Genomic DNA, 21,018 nt, shown 5'->3' on the forward strand with positions numbered 1-21,018 from the left:
GACTATCAGTATTTTGTAGACGATGGTTTACTGGTCACAGATTGACTGAAGACCCCAAGCGGTATGAAGACCCCAAGCATTAAGTTTTAGTTAAGTTAATTTTAATTTGAATTTACTGGACAACTGATTTAGCCCCCCCTCTCTCAGTTGTCTCCAGGACCTAATAATTGGTATCAGAGCATAGTACTCTTTTTGCAGAAGTTTAACAGCTTGAGGAGATCCAATGTCTTCTAACTATTTCAGGAAGGACAGTCTGAAACCTGATGGAACCAGCTATGGCATATGGAAGATCAGGATGGAGACACATTTGAATTGCATTGGAAAGGACATATAGGATGTTACAAATAATGGTTATACTGCTTCTACTCAAGGTCAACCTAATCCACCAAACTTGGCTAAATATGAGGAAAATGAATGCAAAACAAGAGAAGCACTTTTGAGCGCATTGTCAAATCAGCAAATCATGGGATTATCAGATAGATCTACTCCTAAAGCTATTTGGGACAAATTGGAAACATTGAATGAAGGAGATTCCATAGTCAAAATTGCAAAACTTGAATGCTTCTGGGTCAGGTATGAAAAACTGAAAATGGAAGAAGATGAAAGGATTTCTGCTTTTATGGAAAGAGTAAATAAAATTGTTTTGGGTATACAATGTTTTGGAGGAACCTTAAGTGAAGATGAGATTGTTTCTAAAGTTTTAAGAGCTTTGCCACCAGCATATAAAATGAAATTTACTGCTATAAATGAATTGAGAACAATGCCTAATGCATCAGTATCTAGAGACACTTTGGTTGGAAAACTTTCAGCTTTTGAACTTCAAGAATTTGGTCTTGTTTCTACTATAAAGATAGATCTAGCTTTTAAGGCATCATCATCATCTGCAACATCATCATCATCATCTAAGAAATCTGATTGGAAAGCCTTTTATGTGAGAGAACATGAAGAAATCAAGAAGGAGAGTGAAGAACTAGAAGAGCTTGAAGCATTGTTTGCAAAGAAAATGCCTAAAGGTCCAGTTGGAAGTAACTATGAAGGTAAAGCACCATTTAAATGTTTTAACTGCAATAAATTGGTCATATGGCTTCTAGGTGTCCTGATAGACATGCAAGATTGAAAGAAGAAGCTAAAAGAACATATAAGCCTAACCTTGATTATCAAAGATACAAATTCAAGAAGAATAGAGACAAATCTTGTTATTATGTTGATGAAGGAGTTACTGATGAGGAACCATCAGACAATGGATAGGTTTTTGTTGCTATAACCCGACTCATCCTAGCATTTCAGTATTTTTCATGTTGAGACTATTATGGTTGCTTTAGTTTTATACATTATGGATTTGGAACTTATATGATTTCATGATTTGCATAACATTGATATATATTGATGCTTCATTTCTATGCTTGATTCTAGAATAGGATTACTTTGTGATGATGTATGTCACTATTGGAATTGCAGGAATTTACTATGATGATAGAAATAGGATGCATGTTTATGTATGGATCAAAATTATGAGGATTATGATAATTGCTTATGTGGATTTATTTTGATACAAGACGTATTGATTTTTGTTTAATATCAATTGTATGTAGAGTGTTTGACGTGTATTCTTATTCATGTGTTTAAATGTTATATGAGGTTATTTGGAAGTATTAATGTGTAATTGAGATATGCAGAAAAATTATTCATGTGAGCATGGAAATATTATGGAGAACCAAACCTAGACCTATGTACATTCATAAAACTAGGGTTTGTCTATTTAGAGAGACAACACCCCGTTTGTATCATATTTTATTTGTGAAAGTGTATGTTGCATGTGTGTTAAATTGAATTTATTAATTTGTGTAAATCCAACAAGAGACAAAATTGCATGTGTAGTGTTGTAAAGTTTTTATTGTGTCACTTGACACATGTGTTGATTTATGTATTGATTTTTGAATTGTCTCTTGGAGGGAGTTGTTTTAACCATAGCTTTTTCAAATAATTTAATGGGGTTCTATATTTTCCTTGGGTAGAGAATCTTTGGGGTGGTCAACTTAGGTTTGACCCGAAAGTTAACTTCAGATGGGTTTAAAAGGGGTTAAATGAACTCTTAGGGGTAGTTTAAAGGTGTTTCCTAAAGCCCATAAGGTATACCTAAGGGTTAGGAGTAATTTTAGGCATGTGACAACTCCCATGTGACTATTTAGTCATCCCAAAAAGTGAGTTTTCTAAGATGTGCGAAAATTGAATTAGAAGGCATCATCTAGGTTAGTTAACTTTCCTTTTTGATGAGAGATCCTTTTTGATCTTTTTCGGACTTTTTCCTTTTTCAATTTTAGAAACCTGTGAGAACTCTCACTGAGGTCTTCTTAGGCAAGAATGAGAGATTTTGTGGGTAATCACCCACTCTCCATTTTTAGAGACAATGCAATTTTGAAAAGAAAAGATTTGGTATAGGAATTTGGCTAAGTGTAGAGAAAAAAGGATTGTGGAATTGGGCTGCTCATTCTTAACTAGATCTAGCATACCTTTGGGTAGTTTGAAGGTTGGTTTAACTTCTTCTTGTTTCTTTATGTTACATGTTATTTTGGAAAGATTACTTGTTTGGGAAAAAGTTGTTCCCCTACATTTTATTTTGTGAAAATTATTACGCATGATGTCTTTGATTTCTTTTATGCATTTTGTGTTTTGGGAGTAATCAAGGCCTCCTACTCTTGGGAGAGAGGATGGTCTTGTGGGTGGTAGAAGTTTGACAGCCCTCGAGTGAGAGGCTCTTGTTATGAGAGTGATCTCAAGGGATATTTATGTGACCTTTGTTGCATGGCTTGTTTATGTATTTGGGGGTCATAAGGAGGGAAATAAGGTATGAATGCCTTGGGGGGCATAAGGATGTGGGGTTGTTGTACTTATGATATATCTTTGTTTGCCATGAGGTGGCTTTGTGTTTTACCATACTTGTAGTCTCCTCAGGGTATTTGGTCCACTACCACCCATGTAAAATCATCACATTTTGTGGTGCAGTGTAGTCTTGGTTGGGAATATGTTGTTGTGTATGTTTCCCTTGTTGTTGTGTTTGCATGTGTGTAACCTATCTAGGGCTTGGTTCTCCAAGCTCGGGGGTGGCTACTAGTTAGCCTAGGCTGGGAGGTGAGCACTCCATGGTCATAGCCTGTGATTTATTTGCATGATTGTTGGAAGAGAGAAAGAAAAAAAGACAAGTAGAAGTTGCTAGGATTATTGTTTGCAGAAAAATATTTGGGAATGAAATAGTTTATATTTTAAGTTGCAGCAATGTGAAAGGGAAACTATATGTTGTAGTTACTTGAATAGAAAATGTATTTATTTTAATTAAAGTCCTCATTTAATAGAAATGAGAGACTAGCTAGGTATCACACCCATTTGTATTGATGGCTATAATGGATTTTAAATGTACTCTAAAGAAATGCATTATTTGTTTATTTTTAAAGTGTCTATCTTTGATTAAGTTCCCTATAGTTACTATTACTAGTATGCATGTTAGTTTTGAAAATGAACGTTTATTTTGCATGTTAATTCTGAGAATAAAAGAATCAGTTTATTTCTTATGCATATCTCTAAGGTTAAATTTAAATATTAACACATTTATTTAGTTGCTATTTAATTTTTTTGAATTCCGTCGTTTATATAGTTACTGTTAAAATTATTAAACTCTGTTATTTACTTATTGCAGAATATAAAATCTAAAGTTAAATAGCCTAGCTAATTTAATTAATATCTTTTTTATTTAGATGTTGTTTAAATTCCGATTTATGTCATTAATCTAAGGTTAAATAAATTATTTCAGATTATAGCAACTTGGGATTTAATCAATATATATATATATATGGTTGCTTAAAAGAAAATTTAACCCTAAATATAATGAGTATCCTGAAAATAAAAAAATTTAAAAAAAAGATATTTTTTTTTAGGACCTTGGGAAGGGGACTCGGCCCCTGCGGATGTCCCCGCATGGCGGCCCCCACACACAGTGGGCGACGTACCCCCAGTGGCGGCTACAGCCGCAACCCATAATGGGAGGCTTTGACCCCCTCTGTGGGTAGCGCCCCACAGCGGCAGTGCTACCGGGATGTGGGCCGCGACCCGCAAGCTCGGTAGTGGCTGCCAGTAGATGAGGAAGGATTAACTGATGACTCTAGAGATGAACCGACAGAAGACTCAGCTAGTGGATCTAGAAATGGAAAGGAATGGGTGTTCTATGCTTTGAAGGAAGATGAACCAGAACCGGCTATCAAAAATGAAGAGAAGGCCTTGGCAGCAAAAGTTGAATATATTGATGAATGGGTAATTAATAGTGGATTCTCATATCATATGACTGAAGATGAAAGAAATTTTTTGTCCCTGCAAGAATACAATGGTGGTCAAGTCAGATTTGGGGATGACAAGGCATGTATGATCAAAGGTAGAGGTATTATTTCTTTGGATGGAAAGCATAACACTAATAATGTCTATTATGTAGAAGGTTTAAGGCATAATCTTTTGAGTGTTTCTCAATTAGTTGATAAGGGTTTTCAACTTTAGTTTAAAGATAGAAAATGCAAAATCATTAACAAAAGTAGTTTGGAGAATGCAACCAGTATTCAGATAGGAAGTAACATCTTTCACCTAAACACTGGTAATAAGACATATTTTATTGCTTGCTCATATTGATGAGAGTTGGCTATGGCATAAGAGGTTGTGTCATGTTAATTTTGATTGTATTGTTAAGATCAGTTCAACTAAAGTAGTCAAAGATATACCTAAGATTATGAAGCCTCATAAAATTGTGTAAGGAATGTCAATTGGGTAAGCAAGTCAGAAGTTCTTTTAAAAGAATATGTGATAAATCTAATGATGTACTTGATTTGATTCACACTCACTTATGTGGTCCAACAAAGACTAGAAGCTTTCAAGGTGATGGGTATTTCATGTTGATTATTGATGACTATTCTAGAATGATGTGGGTGACTTTTCTAAGGGAGAAGTTTGAAACTTTTGAGAAATTCAAGATCTTTAAAGCAAAGGTTGAAACAAAAATTGGATTGAGAATTAAATGTCTAAGATCAGATCATGGTGGTGAGTTCACTTCTCATGAATTTAACAGCTATTGTGAGACAAATGGATTCTGAAGACAACTATCTGCACCTAGGACTCCTTAGCAAAATGGAGTAGTTGAAAGGAAGAACATAACTATTTTGGATGCAGCTAGATCTATGATGATGGAAGCCAAATTGCCTCGTATCTACTGGAGAGAAGTAGTGAGTACAACAGTCTACACACTAAATAGAGTTCACATTAAAGGTGAAACCAGTAAGACCCCTTATGAACTATGGTTTGGACATACACTTACTTTTAAGTATTTCAGAATTTTTGGAAGTAAATATTATATCAAAAGAGATGATTCAATTAGAAAGTTTGATCCTAGATGTGATGAAGGAATATTTCTTGGTTATTCAATTGAAAGCAAAGCATATAGATGTTATACCAAAAGATTGCAGAAAATTGTTGAGAGTACTAATGTGAAAGTGGATGAACAGTACATAAATCATTTTATATCATATAACAAGAATCCAACAATGGAAATGATCATAACATAACCAACAATGCCTCAATTGGTACAAGAAGCTGAAATAGTTACATCGGCATTATCAGAAAATTCAACTGTGACTAATGATCAGAGTGGTGAACCTAAAGTTCAAAAGACTCCATGTAACATTAAATCATTCTGAAGATCAAATTATTGGAGATAGAAACAAGGGAGTAATGACAAGAAGAAAAGTGGCAAATGAAGAGGTATGTCTTATTTCTCAAATTGAATCGATAATTGTTATTGAAGCTTGTAAGGATAAACATTGGTTAAAGGCTATGAAAGATGAATTAGATCAAATAGAGAAGAATGAAACTTGGTCTTTACTTTCTTGGCCTAAAAATAAGAATGTTATTGGAACTAAATAGGTTTTTAGAAACAAACTCAATGAGGATGGTCAAGTTATAAGGACCAAGGCTAGATTGGTTTGTAAAGGATATTCTCAAATGGAAGAAATTTATCATGGTGAGACATTTGCACCTGTAGCTAGAATTGAAGTTGTTAGACTATTTCTTGCCTATGTATCTTATAAGAACTATAAGGTTTATCAAATGTGCATTTTTGAATGGTGAGCTTGAGGAAGAAGTTTACATTGAGAAACCTGATGGATTTTCACTAACAAATGACAAAGACATGATTTGCAAATTGAAGAAAACTTTATATGGTTTCAAACAGGCTCCTAGAGCTTGGTATGCTAGGTTGGATAAATATCTTTTGAAGTTTGGTTTTACTAAAGGTAGTGCTGATAGTAATCTATATTATAAGATCACTGATAATGATATTCTGATTATTGAAGTTTTTGTTGATGATATCATTTTTGGAGGAGAAGATAAATTGTGCATGGAATTTGCTAACAACATGAAAAATGAATTTGAAATGTCCATGATTGGTGAGATGAAATTTTTCTTAGGTTTGCAGATTACTCAAACTAACAAAGGCGTTTTTATCTGTCAAACTAAGTATCCGAGGGAATTGTTGAAAAATTTTGGTATAGATAATTCCAAACCGATAAGTACTCCTATGGCTACAAGTGAGAAATTATCTATCAAGGATACGTCTTCACCGGTAAATCCGACAAGGTATAAATCTATGATTGGTGATCTATTATATCTAACTCAAAATAGACCTGATATTATGAATACAGTAAGTATTGTTTTAAGATATCAAAGTAATCCTAATGAAAATCATGAATGTGCAGTAAAGAGGATATTCTGGTATTTGCAAGGAACAACAAAATATGGTTTATGGTATTCCAGAAATGATGATTTCACTTTATGTGCATATACTGACTCAGATTGGGCAAGTGATATTGATGATAGGAAGAGCACTTCTGGTGGAGCTTTCTTTCTTGGAAAGAAATTGGTTTCATGGATAAGCAAAAAATAGTCATGCATTTCTTTATCTATTGCAGAAGCTGAGTATGTTGCAGTAGCAACTAATTGCACTCAAGTTTTGTGGATGAAGAAAATGTTGAAGGATATCAGGGTAAATTGTAGTGAACCGGTACTTATCTACTATGATAACTCTGTAGCTATTGACATGTCTACGAATCTGGTATTTCACTCTAAGACTAAGCATATTTCAATAAATTTTAACTTTCTAAAGAACAAGGTAGAAGAAAAAGAAGTCAAATTGGTTTATGTGAACACTAAAGAATAGATTGCAGACATATTCACTAAACCCCTATCTAAGGAATCATTTGAGTATTTGAGAGACAGGTTAGGGGTTTCTGCCCCTCCAATAGAGACTTGATCGATGAAGTTTGGAATCAGTCTAGCATTTATTATCACATTATTCATTCTAGCACTGATGAATGGTGCTACTACCTAGGGGGAGTAGTCATCTTTGAAATTCAAAGGTTTATATCATTGCTTTGATATTTTTCAGGTTTTTGGCATTGATGTCAAAGGGGGAGTGATAGTAATGTGAAAAATCATTCTGAACCTTATAGAGATATCATTCACAGGGGGAGAGCTATTGATTGATTGGTTGTCTTCCACAAGGGGAGACTTGTTTGGCATCTCTTGGTACTTAGATGTTTTTCACATCTAGTGTTTCCATCAATGCCAAAGGGGGAGATTGTTGGCATTATGAATGAATTGATTATGTGTTGCATTGATGTTTTGTCATTGATGTCAACACTAGCTGATATGGATGGTTACCGGTAGACAAGTTTTGGTTACTAGTAGAAGATCTAGTGTTACCAGTAGAAGAGATTATCCGTTGGACACTTTCGGCTGTTAGATACTTGATTAGTCCAAAAGACACTAAGAGGGGGGGGGTGAATCAGTGTCTAACCAGCTTACCAAGGATTTAACTTGTTTACAAATTTACAACCCAAATTAAAGTACCAATAAACAAGCAATAAAGCAATAAAGAGAAATAATAGAGATAGCATTAATGCACACCATAACATAAGATTTTTTGGCAAGGAAACCCGGTAGGGGAAAAACCTCGGTGGGATTTATGACCCACAATATTTACTCATTGGCCAATATGAATAAATATTATTGATACAATAGGGGCCTACACATGTAGGAAGGCCAACAGCCTAGAGCTCACTGCTCAATACAAAAAGGAGTCACACTGACTACAAAATTGGATGATTAAATCAAATGAGAATGTACTGCTCAAAATAGCATCTGCAATGCTAGATATAGTGCCAGTTTAAGCTCTGTCAGATACCTCTGCCATAAACCTTTCTTCACTCTGCTTTGCTCTTATTCGCTCATCAAAATTATTACACCAAAATGCATATACAGATATTTGCTCATAAATATCACTTGCATTACCTAATTACATTCCATCTAGATACTTACAAAATGACCTATAAGATCTCCTACATATATTAGTCTTTACAATACATCATCTTAAATATACAATATAATTACAATACAAAATAATATAATTTCCATGTGGGGGTGCTGGTAGGATCTTCTATCGGTGTAGACTAGGTACTGGTGAAAATAATCTATAGTTCCTATCGATGTTGGTAGATGATGTTTATTGTTGGTGTAAGTTTTGAACCATGTTACCAATTGGTTGCCATCAATGACAACATTAGCTACTCTCATCTGAGTGTAGAATGCCAACACTGGCATGTTTGGATCAGTGAAGTATATTGGATTTCATGAGTTATATGCTCCATGAGCATGTTTTGATCAGTTGGTATTGGCTTGGTAATTGGATGTTATCATACACTCTAGTAAACCCTTACTGGCACTAGTTTAAGGCTTTACCGGCTAAGCTTTCATTAAGGAATCATGACAGGATGCACAATTGGTGTTGATGCAGCTTCTTCAAGGATTTCAGTATGCTGAAGATGTTCATTGATCGTGATTCAATTGCTTGAAGACATTGCTTTGGTGTGGTGGACCTAGAATAGGTCCGGTACCTATCTAGGTTATGGACTAGTATCATGCTAGCATGTAATCTACATGTTACATGGATGATTCGAGATGTTTTATGGATTTTTTATTATTGTTTTGGCACTAAGCCGACATGGCATATCATTGTAATAAGGAATTATGTAATGATATTATTATAATATCTTTAGGTGGCCGATCTAATTGGTTTAGGCCTTAGGGTTTGTATAACTAAGAGCTATAAACTCTTTGTAAAAGTATCATGGTTATTGGAAAGGCCATGGTCAAGGAATGTAATGTGTGAATATTGTAATATCACTCAAGTAGAGGATTTGATTGATCATTGGTGATCGGATTGGATTCAGAAGAGGATTTAGTCCTCCGGCATTGAGCTTAACCGGGACTGTAATCAAGCATAGCAGATGTTATTGCTAGTAGTTCACTGTATTATATTGTTGTCCATTTATCTTGAGAAGGTTGTAGCCTCTCTGTAGTCAGTGAGACTCTTTTGTAATGAGCAGTAGGCTCTAGGCAGTGTGCCTTCTTGCAAGTGCAAGCCCCTCATTGTAACACATACATTCTACAGAAGTATTAGCTAATTGTGGGTAGGATTCCCACCGCAGTTATTCCCTTTCTAGGTTTTCCACATACAAATCATGGTGTTATGTGGTATGGTTTCTTTGCATTGATTATTTGGTTAATTGTTAAGTTGTATTGTTTACCAATATCTGTTTCTACCGATATTTGTTTGTGCTTTACAAGTACTTGATTTGTTTAGGGTTATATTATGGATTAAAAGTTATAATCTGTTAACAACTCATTCACCCCCCCTCTCAGTTGTTCATTGGTTATCCTAAGAGTTTTTATGCAACCGTTATTTGAGTAAGTGAAGGAAACTGGTATTACTATAAAAGAAGTGAGATCAACTGGTAACCCTACTTGTTGATATGTCGAACCCTAACCGAGTGAGCTTGGTGTATTGGTTATGTTGATCTATGATCAAATGGTGATCAAAGATGATTTTTCCACATATGCATGATGCACGTGATGAGTTTCAAAGTGGTTTTGGCACGTAGAGATAACTATTTTATCTTGGGAATGAGCGAGTGTATTGCATGAAGTGGAAACCACGTGATGAGTTACACGATTCGATGAGCAGTGATCAAGGAGGGCTCAAGGTTGTCTTGTACAATGTGTAGTGATTGCTATGTAATCTAATAGTCATCTTTGAACTAATTTGTTTGTAATCTCTAGAGATATTAGGTCTTGTGATGTGTTACCGACCTATTGTTTTTCTTATAAGGTTGATAAGTTGTTTTGTTGTTGTGTTGGAAATTTTGGTAAAGTGTCAGTGTGATTGATTACCGAACTAGAAGGAGTATCTACAGTATGTTTGAGGGTAGATAGGATCATCAAAATTATCTAATCAAGCAGAGTAGTGCTATTTACCAAATCAGCAAAACCTTGTTGTTCGCTAACAATTACAACATTTAAATCCCTTAACCAGATAAGCTTTAATAGGATTAGTGCTTTCTAAATCCTCTAACCAGGTGATCCATTAGCTTGGATTTCAAATCCTCTATTGAGGTTACTCCTAACAGGGTATTGATTTTAATAGGGCATTGTAGTCAATCCCTTAACTAGGTGGTCCTTAACTGGATCTATTCCTAATAGGACATTTTTGTAAAGCTTCTAGCAAGGCTTGGCTCCTAATAGGGCGAAATTCAGAAGAGTTCAGAATACTTGTGGGTATTCATCCCCACTGTGGTTTTTCCCATTTGAGTTTCCATGTCAAAAATCATTGTGTCAAGTGGTGACCTCTTTGGGTGGCCCTAAAATGGGTCCATCAGACCCTTAGCCCTAAATATTCTTTTCAGAATTAAATTCCCCTATGTCGGCGTTTGATTAGGGGATAATTAACCCTCTAAGGTAAGTAAAAAGAGAGCTTAATTCTCTCATTTGGGTAAGAAGGAGAAGAAGGATGATAGAGGTGAACAAGAAAGAGGTCTTCATTATCGTCATGAAGCGTCTAGGTGTTCAAGCATTCAAGAATTCATGAAGTCTTCTCCATTCATTCATTGGAGCAACATTAAAACATCCATTTGCAACCATGTGTGTGTGTGTTAGGGTTTTGTCATGTTATGTCATTTCATGCAACACTTGTGATTACATTCAAGAAGAAAATCAACCATCATCAATGGTGCAATCACCGGCTAGGAGGGACCTCAAAGAGGTCAGTCCAGACCAGTCAGCAAGAGTAAACACAATGGAAACATAAGGAAATGATGGAGGAAATGCAGAAAAAATTGAATTATATCATGAAAACTTATTACAATCAACCGGTAACAACCAAGTTACAGAAACTAGATCATGGGCCTGCTAAAACATGCTCAAAATACAAAAGAGGTCACAACCAGGACCTTAAATCTTAAGATCTATCTTGATTCTCTATCTAACTTCCTCTGATTCAATTCTAATGCACTATTACAATGATTTATATGATCCAAGGGGATCTGGTCGACCCAAAAAGGGATCAAAACTAGAAGAACAAGACCTAACATGTAAAACCAACAAGGTCGACCTCTGCCAAATAAATTCTTTCAGAATATTCAAAAGATGAAGTAAGAATCAAAGAGAAGGTCAGACACACACCAAGGAACATCGAAATCAATGCTCAGGGCTCTGCAAGCTATGGAAAGGATCTGGTAGATCACTAATGCAAATAGGTCTAGGCAATCGATAATAAAAAACTATCTCGAAAACTGGTAGTGATAACTTGCTGAAAAATGATCCAAATGCTATGTGGTTTGGGAATAAGGAAGATGATGAAGTCTTCAAGAAAAATCCAACTCCATAGGTTCTGGTGAGCCAAATTTAGGACACACAAAAAGAAATGTTCAAACTGCAAATGAAAAAGGAAAACATAGAGAAATATTTTTGGTCGATGCAAGATTGCCAAGATCCGGGGATGCTCCTACATCAGACAGCCAAGGTTGTTGAAAAAAAAGTGAGCCTCTCACTTTGCTGGGGTCAGAGGAAAACCAAGACGGTCTACCTCTACCTAAGAAATCCAAGATGAATCTTCAACTGGTCTATCCTTCCACTTCACAAGATACTCCTTATACCTAATTTATCTGGGTACTACGCCCAATCCTACTGTCCAGAATGTCTTCAATCTGATCAGGTTCCTTTTGAGGAAACCATTTCTCCAAGTCTACTCTTCCCTAAATTTTGGTTCATGATACTGATGTAAGTCTGCAATATTGAATATAGGTGAAATACTCAAACTATCTGGTAACTCCACTTCATATGCATTTCTAGAACTTTCTCAAAATCTTGCAAGGTCCAAAATTTCTCATCTACAACTTGTTATAAGTTCTAACTGAGAATCTTTATTTTCTTAGATACACCATCACTTCATCACCACCTTCAAATTCCTTATGTCTTCTCTTCTCATCTACCTTCTCCTTATACTTGTTGTTCATACCCTCTAAATGTTGCTTAACTTGAATATGTAAGTCCTTCATGTGATCTGCAAATTCTTCTTCATCTGAACTTCTCTAGTCTTCACTGTTGATATCTCTCAATTCTGATATACCTTTAGGGTGTACTCTGGTAACTATCTCAAAAGGTGTCTTTTCAGTACTCTTGTTCACTTAATTATTGTAGGCAAACTCTACTTGTGCTAAAATCAAATCCCAACTACCTGTTTTGTCTCCAACTAAACATCTCAGTAAATTCCCCAAGCTCTAGCTTACTACTTTTGTTTGTCCATCAATTTGTGGGTGAAATGTAGAACTGAACTCCAAATCTATCTTCATCTTCTTCCAAAGTGTTCTCTAAAAATAGCCAACAAACTTATTGTCTCTATCTGAAACTATGATCTTAGGTAGTCCATGCAATCTCACTACTTCCTTGAAAAATAGGTCTGCTACATGTAATGCATCTGGCATCTTCTTACAAGGTATGAAATGAACCATCTTTGAGAATCTATTCACTACCACAAATATAGAACCATTCCCTCTCTGCATTTTAGGCAAATCAAAATATGAAATCCATGCTTATATCCTCCCAAGGTCTTACCAGTACTGTCAAAGGTTTATACAATCCAACATTCTGACTACTCCCTTTTGCAACTTGAAAAACACTATAAATTTTCACATATTTCCTAACATACTTAAGAATCTGGGGCTAAAATTAATGCTCACTCACCAATGCTACTGTTTTGTCAACACCAAAGTGTCCGGCAAATCCTCCATTATGTTTCTCCTTTATCGGATTCTCCCCCATAGAACTCTTAGATATTCACAACTATATTCCTCTGAATACATCCCATCCTAAATGAATTAATCCAACCACTTTCTTCTATCTACCATAACCGGTTCTCTACACTTTCCAAGATTCTACAAAATCTGGGCCATCATCATACAAGGTCTTCAATTCCTCAAACCCTAATATTGTTACTCTCATTAGATTTCCCACTTCTATGCTTCAACACAAAGGTGTAACTCTACAAAAATTCTACCCATCTCATATGTCTCTGACTCAACTTACTCTGACTATTCAAATACTACAAAGCTTGATGATTCCTGTACAACACAAACTCCTTATGCAACAAGTAATGTCTCCACTTCTTCAAGGCTTGAACTATGGCATAAAATTCTTGATCATACACTGAATATCTCCTCCAAACATCATTCAATTTCTCACTTAAATAAGCTACTACTCTCCCTTCTTGACTCAAGACTACAAAACTTGTCTCAAATGCAAAAAATACTCCTCTTTTGTCTTACTAAAAATGAGAATGTCATCCAAATACACAATAACAAACTTACCCAAGAATTTCTTCAATACCTCATTCATCAGCCCCATGAAAGTACTCAGTGCATTACTTAATCCAAAAGGCATCACCAACCATTCATACAATCCTTCATTTGTTTTGAATGTTGTCTTCCACTCATCTCCTTCTCTAATCCTGATCTAATGATTTTCACTCTTCAAATCTATCATTGTAAAGTATTTGGCTCCACTCAAACAGTCCATTATGTCATCCATCCTAGGCAAAGGAAACTGGTATTTTACTGTGATCCTGTTTATTGCTCTAAAATCGGTACACATCCTCCATTCTCCATTCTTCTTAGGTGCTAATACTATTGGTACTACACAAGGGATCAGACTTTCCCTGATAAAACCTTTCTTGAACAACTCCTACACTTGTCTATTCAATTCTTCATTCTCTTTTGATGTCATATGGTGTGCAGCTTTGTTAGGCAAACTAGCTCCGGGAATCAAGTCCATACAATGATTAATACTTCTTATCGGTGGTAATCCATCAAGCACATTATCTAAAATGATGTCTTTATATTTTGTCAACAAATCTTTAATCTCTTTTGGATGTTCTTCTTCATGCTCTGGATTCTCAGTCTTCTTAGGAACTAAGGATAAACACACATTCTCATGTCTCAATCCATCCAAGAATTACCTTCCATCCACCAAATAGATTCTCTCATTTGTATAGACTTCACTCTTCAAAGGCTCCTCCAAGGGCAACAAGGTTTGCTTCATCCTATTGGCCACAACAGTGTATGTATTTTTCCTCCCATCATGTATTGCCTGTATATCAAACTGCCAAGGTCTACCCAATAAAAGGTGACAAATATCCATAGGCATAATATCACACAAGACTTCATCATGATAATTCCTAATTTTTCAATTTCACCAAACATTACCCACTTACTAACAACTTATGTTCATTTGGAATCCATGCTATCTGTAAGGCTTAGGGTGTTTCAATATTTCCAAATTCAACTTATCCACTATCTATTTTGAAACAAGATTATCCAAGCTACCACTATCAATGACAACTTTGCAACACTTATTGAATACCTTACATCTGGTCTTGAACAAATTCTTCCTCTGCAAGGGCTCTTCATCTCTCCTAGGATGGCACAAAGCTCTCCTCGTCATCAACAATTCTCCATCTTCCAATTTATTATCTGATCTGGTGGGTGTTAGGGTTTCAAGCAGATCTGAAGCAAATATGAACTAACAATTATATGCAGATTTAAATACAAAAGATAAAGAAATAAAATAGGACACAGATAACATAGAGATTTAACATGGTTCACCCAAAATGGGTTACATCCACCATACACAGCCGTCCAATCTTTCTTATTATCCAGCAAAAATAGTACATCAACCTTACAATGCCTTAAGCATCCCAGCCGCTTATAACATGCATTTTTAGGGCAACAAACAAAGTCAGCCTTTTTTAGGGTTTTATTACAATGTCGGTTTTCATCAACAAAAAACGGAAAAAAAAAATAAATTTCTCGAGGGCTGCCGCCCCCAAACCCCTGCCCAGGGCCCGGCCTGGCCCCAGACCCTAACCCTGGCGAGGATACATGCTGAGTGTATAATACTTTGCTGATCAGTCGCCACATTTCAACAATCTCCCACTTGGAGATTGATCAGTCTCCACACCGAACAATCTCCCACTTGGAGACTGATACTACATGACACCACTGTACATGCAACATCCGCTAGATAAAACACTAGGACTTGACTGGTATAAATTCCACAATTATCAATCAAGAAGACCAATAGAAACTGATGAAGAAATCAACTTCTCCTGTGGAACTACCTTTGTGAACATATCGGCAGGATTCTCACTTGTGTGAATCTTCTCAAGCTGTAACTGACCCTCCTCCAAAATAGTCTGGATGAAGTGGTACCTGAGTTGAATGTGCTTTGTCCTTGAATGAAAAGCAGAGTTCTTTGCAAGATGAATGGCACTCTGGCTATCAGTATATAATGGGCTATCCTCTTGTGTCTGACCCAATTCCTTCAGAAAACATTGCAACCAAATCATCTCTTTGCTGGCTTATGTAGCAGCAACATACTCAGCTTCAGTGGTTGAAAGTGCAACAACCTTTTGCAGCCTAGAAATCCAACTGACTGCAATTCCCCCTATAGTAAAAGCATGCCCTGTAGTACTCCTCCATGAATCATTATCACCCACCAGATCAGAGTCAACAAATCCACTTAGAGCAGTATTAGATCCTTTGAAACATAATGCCTTCATAGTAGTTCCTTTCAAATACCGAAGAATCCATTTCATAGCATTCCAATGTTCCATACCCGGATTACTCATAAACCTGCTCACAACTCCCACTGCATGTGCAATATCTAGCCTTGTGCATACCATTGCATACATCAGACTACCAACAGATGATGAATACGGGATGTTAGACATTTTATTAACCTCTTCCTGTGCCTTTGGGCACATCTCCTTAGTCAATTTGAAATAACTAGCCAAAGGTGTACTAACTGCTTTTGCATCCTGCATGTTAAATCTTTTCAACACCTTCTTTATATACTCACTTTGGGACAAATTCAAGGTTCTATTTTTCCTATCCCATGTAATCCTCATACCGAGAATTTGCTTAGCTGCACCCAAATCCTTCATAGCAAATAACCTAGCTAATTTCTGTTTAAGATCATTTATATGTTGCATGTTAGACCCAGCAACAAGCATGTCATCAACATAAAGCAATAGGATAATATAATTGCCATTATCAAATCTCTTAAAATATACACAATGATCAAAATGACATCTATGATAATCGTGTTCAGCCATGAAACTATCAAATTTTAAATACCATTGTCGGGGTGCTTGCTTTAGGCCATACAGACTTTTCTTCAACCTGCACACCAAGTTCTCCTTACCTTTGACCTCATATCCCTGTGGTTGCAACATGTAAATTTCCTCCTCCAAATCTCCATGGAGAAAATCTGTTTTGACATCTAATTGTTCAAGATGTAAATCATCTGCAGCCACAAGACTAAGTACAATTCTAATTGAAGTCATTTTTACAACTGGAGAAAATATTTCATCATAATCTATACCCTTTTTCTGTGCAAAACCTTTTACCACAAGTCTAGCCTTATATCTTTTCTGACCTCCTTCCTCCTCCTTCAGTCGATAAACCCATTTGTTAGGCAAGGCTCTTTTTTCTGCAGGTAAAGGGACTAAGTCCCAAGTCTTATTTTTCATCAAGGAGTCCATCTCCTCTTTCATGCCTAGTTGCCACTGTTGTTTGGCATCCACCTGCATTGCTTCTTCATATTCTTCTGGTTCACCAGAATCCGTTAATAAAATAGAATACAAAGAAGGAGAAAGTCTTTCAGGGGGTCTACTTGTCCTTGTAGAATGTCTAACACTTGCAGGAGTTTGTGGGACAATCTGTTGTTGCTGAGCATCAGGTACCTGAGGCATTTCATTTTCAGGAATCTCATCCAACACCACATATTCTTGTTTGTCCTGTTCATGCTTCTTTTCCTGCATCTATTCTTTATACATAACCTTCTCATTGAATATAACATCTCTACTTCTAATTATTTTCTTATTTTCAAAATCCCATAACCGATAGCCATATTCATCTATCCCATATCCAATGAAGGTACATTTCTAAGATTTAGCATCAAGCTTGGTTCTGTTTTCTTTATCAACATGGACAAAAGCTTCGCAACCAAAAGTTTTTAGAAAAGAATAATTTACCTTTTTACCAGTCCATGCCTCCTCTGGAATACCACCATCCAAAGGGGTTGAAGGTCCTCTATTTATCAAATAGACAGTAGTATGTACAGCATCTGCCCAAAAAAGTAAGGGCAATCCAGCATGCAATCTCATGCTCCTCGCACGTTCCATGATGGTCCTATTCATTCTCTCTAACACACCATTTTCCTGTGGAGTTCCTGGAACTGTCTTCTGCTTTCGAATCACATTTAAGGAACAGTAATCTTCAAATGCTTTGCTACAATACTCACCTCCATTATCCGATCTGAGACACTTCAACTTTTTTCCTGTCTCATTCTCAACCAGAGCTTTCCATTTCTTAAAAGTTTCAAAAACATCTGATTTTTGTTTTAGGAAATATACCCATGTTTTCCTAGTTGAGTCATCAATAAAAATAACATAATAACAAGAGCCACCAAGAGATGATACCTGAGCCGGTCCCCATACATCTGAATGTACAAGCTCTAACTTCTCACTCTTCTTCTCTTTCCCAACCTTGAGAAATCTGACTCTTTTCTATTTACCATAAACACAATTTTCACAGAACTCTAAATCAATCTTCTTTAGTCCTGGCAATAGATTTTTGGAGTGAAGGATTTTCATCCCTTTCTCACTCATGTGCACAAGCCTATGGTGCCACATTATCGAATCTGTTCTTGCAACATTTATTGTTGTTGTCCCTACAATAACTTTATCTGTAGCAGCTAAGGTAGAGTAAGTGTTACCACTACACAGATATAATGTGCCTACCTTCGCACCTTTAGCTACTACTAACGATCCTTTAGTGACCTTCCACATACTATCTGAGAAGGTAACTATGCAACCTTCACTACCTAGTTGCCCTGTAGAAATTAAATTTCTTCTTAAATTAGGAACATGTCTTACCTCCTGCAGAAACCAGTCATTACCTCCTGCAACTTGATCTTTATCTTTCCTTTTCCAACAATTTGACAGGGCTCATCATCACCCAAATATACCTGTCCAAAATCACCTTGAACATAATCTAGAAAATATTTTCTATGGGGTGTAGCATGAAATGAAGCCCCAGAATCTATTACCCAAGAATCATTAACATTATCCAAACATAAGATTAAAGCATCTTGTAAAGTATTACTTGCAATATTAGCTTCCTTACTGTCATTTTCATTTTTGTCTCCTTCTTTGTTTTTTCGAGACCAACAGTCTTTCTTTAGATGACCAGGCTTTCCGCAGTACCAGCAATCTTTCTTTCCTCTAGATTGAGAGCGTCCTTTCTTTGACTTCCCTCGTGACTTCTCATTCCTAGGGCCTTTTCCTCTTTCCTTTGATCTTCCTCTGTTCTCCACATTCAAAACACTACCCGATGATGTTGGAGTCTCACCTGTGCTTTTTCTTCGCATTTCCTCGCTTAGGATAACACCAAATATATCATCAAATACCAAAGTATTTTTACCAGAGACAGAGTTGCTTATAGTCATAACCAAGCTATTCCAGCTTTCTAGCAAAGAACATAAAATCAAGAGAGCCCTAACCTCTTCTGCAAAGGTAATTTTTACCGAAGACAATTGACTGGTAATTGTATTAAATTCATTTAAGTGCTCCGCTACAGATCCTCCCTCCTTCATTTTCAAATTAAACAAACGCTTCATAAGAAAGACCTTATTCAAAGCCGAGGGTTTCTCATATAGCTTAGCCAATGTTGCCATCAAATCTACAGTCGTTTTTGCTTCTGTTATATTGAATGCTACAGACGACGCAAGGCACAATCGAATGGATCCCAGTGCCTTTCTATCTAAAATGTCCCACTCTTCATCTGATATTGTGGTCGGTTTCTTTGCCTTTCCTTCCAATGGACGCCACAAATCCTTTTGATAGAGGTAATCCTCCATCTGCATTTTCCATAACTGATAATTCTGGCCGTTAAACTTTTCGACCTTGAATTTGGAATCCTCCATTGCTCCCACTCAAATCTAAAAGTCCTGCCAATTTATAGAAAACCTCACTCTGATACCAATTGTTAGGGTTTCAAGAAGATCCGAAGCAAATATGAACTAACAATTATATACAGATTTAAATACAAAAGATAAAGAAATAAAACAGGACATAGATAACACAGAGATTTAACGTGGTTCACCCAGAATGGGTTATGTCCACCATACACAGTCGTCTAATCTTTCTTATTATCCAGCAAAAACAGTACATCAACCTTACAATGCCTTAAACATCCCAGCCGCTTATAACATGCGTTTTAGGGCAACAAACAAAGTCGGCCATTTTTAGGGTTTTATTACAATGTCGGTTTTCATCAACAAAAAATGGCAAAAAAAAATATTTTCTCGGGGGCTGCCGCCCCCAAACCCCCGCTTTCTCGAGGGCTGCCACCCTCGAACCCCTGTCCGGGGCCCGGCCCGACCCCGGACCCCGGCGAGGATACGTGCTAAGTGTATAGTACTTTGCTGATCAGTCACCACATTTCAACAATCTCCCACTTGGAGATTGATCAGGCTCCACACCGAACAGTGGGGTGGTGGGGTTATCTTCCACCACTATTGTTCTTTTGATATTCTCTATCTTCTTACACTCAAAATCATGATGTCCTTCTCCTCCACACTTATATTAAGTTCCTCTGAACACTCTCTTGTCTTGTCTTTTTTCATCTCGCCCAAAATTCTCATTTCGGTAGCCATCAGGTTCTCTTCTCTGGTAGAAATTTCTATCATCTTTCTAGTATGAATTACCATCTTTCCTAACTTTCTTATCTTTGTTCTTATTTGTACCGGTACCTCTTTCTCCATTATACCCTCTTCCTCCTTAAAATCTTCATCTGGTAAACCTTCCACCTCTGCCTCTCTACCTCTGCTCATGTCTTTTGTTCGGCTTCACTTTTGCCTTCAGGGCATATTGGTAAGCCTCTTCAACACTCTACAATTTGATCAAACTGGGTTCTTCTTGTATAGACACCAGTAATCCATTCAAATATCTTGCAACTTGTTCAGCTTCATCATCAACATGTCTGGATCTGATGTTCAAATTGTAAAATGCTTCGATGTACTCCTTCACACTAGATTCTTCAATCTCAAATTCTACAGCTTCTGAAATAGATTCACTTGATAATCAGTTGGCATAAACTTCGATTTTAACTTTGCAACCATCTGATCACATGTCTTGATCTTCTCTTTATCTCTCCTCTGTCTATCAACTTGAAAATATTCTGACCAAAGAGATGCATGACCTTTCAACTAGGTACATGCATATTTCACCTTCCTTTCTTCTATAGTATTTTCAAAATCAAAATATTTATTCATCTCCAAGATCCAATCCATCAATTCATCTGAATCCAACTTTCCATCATATTCTAGTGGTGATGCAATAGTTGTTAGGATTCCCACAGATACTGAGAGGGGGGGGGATGAATCAGTATCTAACTGGTAATAAGATTTTCTTAATTTAAAATATATAGAGCAAATTAGAACTATGTACCGCTAAACAGAAAGTAATGCAATAAACAGAGA

This window comes from Cryptomeria japonica, chromosome 6 (genome assembly GCF_030272615.1).
Source record: "Cryptomeria japonica chromosome 6, Sugi_1.0, whole genome shotgun sequence".
Classification (NCBI taxonomy): domain Eukaryota; kingdom Viridiplantae; phylum Streptophyta; class Pinopsida; order Cupressales; family Cupressaceae; genus Cryptomeria; species Cryptomeria japonica.